At 35.2% G+C, this 4325-nt stretch overlaps 1 non-coding gene across 1 annotated transcript; it reads right to left on the reverse strand.

Annotated features, from left to right (window-relative positions):
* Positions 1-3634: 3634 nt before the first annotated feature.
* Positions 3635-3741, reverse strand: LOC116089543. The gene has a single exon (XR_004118346.1). It is a non-coding gene; the product is annotated as a U6 spliceosomal RNA (small nuclear RNA).
* Positions 3742-4325: the final 584 nt, after the last annotated feature.

The following is a 4325-nucleotide window of genomic DNA, read 5'->3' on the forward strand; positions in this document are numbered from 1 at the left end:
AGGGGAAACTGGGAATGGAGAAATTTACATGTAAATAAAGAAAATAAAAATAATAAATAAATAAATAAATAAAAAGAAGGAATGAAATGTCCACATTTTGGTCTTCTTCTTGAGTTTCTTGTAGTTTGTGGGTTGTTCTTCCTGTATTCTGAACTTCTGGGCTAATAACCACTTCTCAGAGAGTGTATACCATGTGTGTTCTTTTGTGATTGGGTTACCTCACTGGAGGATGATATTCTCCAGATCCATCCATTTCCCTAAGAATTTCATAAATTCATTGTTTTTTTATAGCTGAGTAGTACTCCATTGTGTAGATGTACCACAATTTCTGTATCCATTCCTCTGTTGAGGGACATCTGGGTTGTTTCCAGGTTCTGGCTAATATAAATAAGGCTGCTATGAACATGGTAGAACATGTGTCCTTATTACATGTTGGAGCATCTTCTGGGTATATGCCCAGGAGTGCTTACACCACCTCTTAATCCTTTGGCAGTGTCATTCCCTGTTGCCCAAGCATTTTGATTTGTTATTCTGAGTTTATGTATTCCTTTTGTTCATCATTATATATATATATATATATATATATATATATATATACACACACACACATACACACAATGTATATATATGTACATACATATATATGTGTGTATACATATATATATATACACACATTCCTCATTGATATTCATTGTGTTCATCATTGGGTATATATACATACACAATGTATATATATGTATATACATATATGTATGTATATATGTGTATATATATACATACACACACACACACACATACACACACACGATCCTGTGCGAGTCTTCCTCATTCAAACTACTCTAGTTGATATTCTGCTTCAATCTTTAGTGATCAAATAGGATGCATGATGCTTTATCATTCTCTTCTATATGTTGTGATTGCTTTACACTCAAACGTGATTGATTTTGAAGAAATTTTCATGAGAACGTCTCCTGAGAAGAAGCTATATATTCTTTTGTATTTATGGAAAATGTGCTCTAAATAACTTTTAAGCACACTTGATTAAGGATGTTATTTAACTCCAGGATTCCTCTGTTTGCGTCTTTGTTTGTTTGAATGGCCTGTCTTCTGTCAAGAATCAGATACTGAAGTCACCTGCTATGCTTTTGTGATCCATATGTGACTTTTAGCTGCAGTGGTGCTTCTTTTACGAACCTTGGTGCTCTATTTTTTATGTATAAATGTTTAGAATTGCAATTGCAATATTCTGTTTGTGGAATGTTTATGGATGATTATATAATTTCTTTCTTCTGATTACATTAGATTTTAAGGCTATACTATAAGATTAGCCTGGTTTTTAGAAAATTTGCTTTCTATCTTTTCACTCTGTGGTTGCATCTATCACTGATTGTAGGTGTGTTCTTTAGACTCAGCAGAAGAATGGATCCTGTTATCAAATCCAATTTGCTAGTCTGTGTCTTTTTATTGTAGAACTGAGACAATTGATGTTGAGAGTTATCAATGAGAAGTTTTGTTGGTTACTCTTATATTAATGTTGTGGCTGTATTTTACTCCTTCTTTGACTTGTTGTTCTGAGATTATGTATGCCTTGTGTTCAACAGGTCTGTTTTATTTTTTCAGGTTGAAATTTTCTTTCTAGATATTGCTTAAATTTAGTTTTACTATTGAACTTTTATCTTTCTTCATCTATTTTTGATAGTTTTGCTGGGTATTGTAGTCTGAGGCAGCATCCTTAGTATCTTCAACTTTCTATAACAAAACTTCTGGTGTTTACAATATCTCTGAACAATGAGATATCATTCTAATGTGTTTTTCTTTATGTGTTACCTGATATTGTTCCCTTGCAGTCTTTAGTAGTCTTTCTTTGTTCTGTAAGTTTAGTATTTTGATTTTTATGTTTCATGATGAATTTCCTCTCTGGCCCTTTCTATTTGGAATTCACTACACCTCTGATATCTTTCAAAGATTCTCCTTCTATAAGTTGGTAAATTTTCTTTGTGATTTTTATTAAAATTCTTTTTTGTGCCTTTGATCAAAGTTTCTTCTTTTTTTTCTTTTACTCTTATTCATAGACTTAGTCATTTTATCATGTTTCAAATATCCTGGATATTTGGTTCTTGGATTTTTTATGTGACATTTCTTTGAATGAAGTATTCATTTCTTCTACCTTGTCTTCATTGCCTGAGATTCTTTCTTTCATGATTTGTATGTCATTGGTATAGCTTAATTATGAGGATTTCGTTTGACTTGCTAATTTTCAATTTTCAGTTTTATTTAAGGTTTTTTCTACTTGTTTTTAAAAATCTACTTCCATATTTTAATTATTTTCATTATTTTATTGCATTGTATTTTCACGAACAATAAATAATTATTCATCCACTATTTTCTGTATTAGGGTTATTGGGTTCTGGTGGAGGCATATATAATTAGTAATGTCTGTTTCTGTCTTTGTGCTGTTTTCTAGGAGTTACAATAATTGATGTGGTTCTATGTGTTGACATCTGTTCTTTTCCTTTTTGTGTTTGTACTCTGTACCTTTGTTTCTGTTGTCCTCTCTGGGTTTTTGGTAAGTGTGGGTTTCCTTCTAGAGAGTGTATCTGTACATTAATGAGTGACAGAAAGGAATTAAGGGATAGGAGAGTAGGAGGTGGTAGGATGCAGGAAGGAGCAAAGGGAATCTTAACCTTTTCCTCAAGGATTTGAAGGTGTGGTAGGAGAAGGATTTCTTACAAGATGGTTCCAATAAGACAATGACTAATCTGAAGAAACAGGGTAAAAGGGGGGGTAGAAGAATCCTGGATCTAAAGCAAGTGAATCCTGGATCTAAAGCAAGTGTTGTCATCCCCAGTGAATTGAGCTGAGGTAGGAGGAAAGGCCCCTCAAGAAAGTTGTTACAGGGCTAAAGATGGGAGGAGAAATCACAGTGGAGGACAGGATGATCATGTGAATCAACAAACTGAGTGCCATCTCTTTGTAGACACTGGGGGTACCAAGCTGGAAGTGTTTCTAGGTATCTACGGGTTGAAACAAACCAATATGGGTAGTCCAGAAGGAGGACTGAGAGATTTCACAGGAAGGGGCAAAGTTTGTTCCATTTCAAGGTTCAGTGAAGAGTCCCAAAAGAATCTTCAAATTTTATTTCATTTTTCCATTACTTTATTTAACTTCCCCATCACAGCCTTCCCTCTCCTCCCAGTTCTCCCATCATGCTGCTTCTCTCCCCACCACACCTCCCCTTCATCTCTGAGAAACGGGAGGCTCCCCACTGACTACCAACCCACCTGGTACCTCAAGTTACTGCAGGACTAGGAATATTTTCTCCCAATGAGGTCAGAAAAGGCAGACCAGTTAGAGGAACAGAATTCACAGGTAGGCAACAAAGACAGGTTAGCCCCTTCTCCAGTTGTTGGGGGAGTCATATGAAGACCAAACTCTGTATCAGCAACATATTTGTAAGGGAGTAAGAGTGCCTAGGTCCAGCCCTTGAATGTTGCTTGGTTGGTAGTTCAGTCTCTACAAGTCACCAAGGGTTCAAGTTAGTTGACTCTGTTGGTCTTCTTGTGGACCTTCTTGCTGAGTTTCTAGTCCCTGTGTTTCTCAATCCTTTCCCCAATGACTCCACAAGACTTCCTGAAATAATATGGAATCCTTTGAGAATTTGCCTGTAATCCTTGCATAGAGCCCACGCTAATATTCTCTGTATCATTCCAATTTTAATATATATGCTGCTGAAGCAAGCATGAATCTTTAAATTTGAAATGCATAGTTTAAAATAAATAATGAATGTCATTTGAGTTGTACTTAGAATTATATGGATTAATATGTAGAAATTATATAAAATATATAATCTATAGTTATTAATGTGTTGTGTGGTAAAATATACCAACACACATTTTCTAAAATGTCTGAGACAACAACAAGGATCTATCACCTACTATTGAATTTGAGTGTAGCTCACAATGCTATTTACAAGCTGGTACTGTTGACATTAACACTGTTGGTTCCAGTGTGACAGGCTGACCTTAAAAAATTAATTGGAAGTTATACTACATTAAAGACGTAAGGATTGCTTTAGTAAGTAAGTATTGTGAAACAGGGGAGCTTCTATTAGGCCTCCAGCACTAAGGATTCTGTGTGAATCAGTTAATGAGATGTAAACCCAGCGGTCCCTTCTGAGAGCCAAAATTAATAATGCTCGTGGAAAAGAAAGCATTGCTACCTCTGTCTTACTCAGTTTTCCAAATAAGTTGCAGAAACATCACCTTTCTTCCAATGTACTCTGCAGATGTGCTAGAAATGAGCACACGTGTTTTCAGGAAATACTT

This window comes from Mastomys coucha, unplaced genomic scaffold (assembly GCF_008632895.1).
Source record: "Mastomys coucha isolate ucsf_1 unplaced genomic scaffold, UCSF_Mcou_1 pScaffold14, whole genome shotgun sequence".
NCBI lineage: Eukaryota > Metazoa > Chordata > Mammalia > Rodentia > Muridae > Mastomys > Mastomys coucha.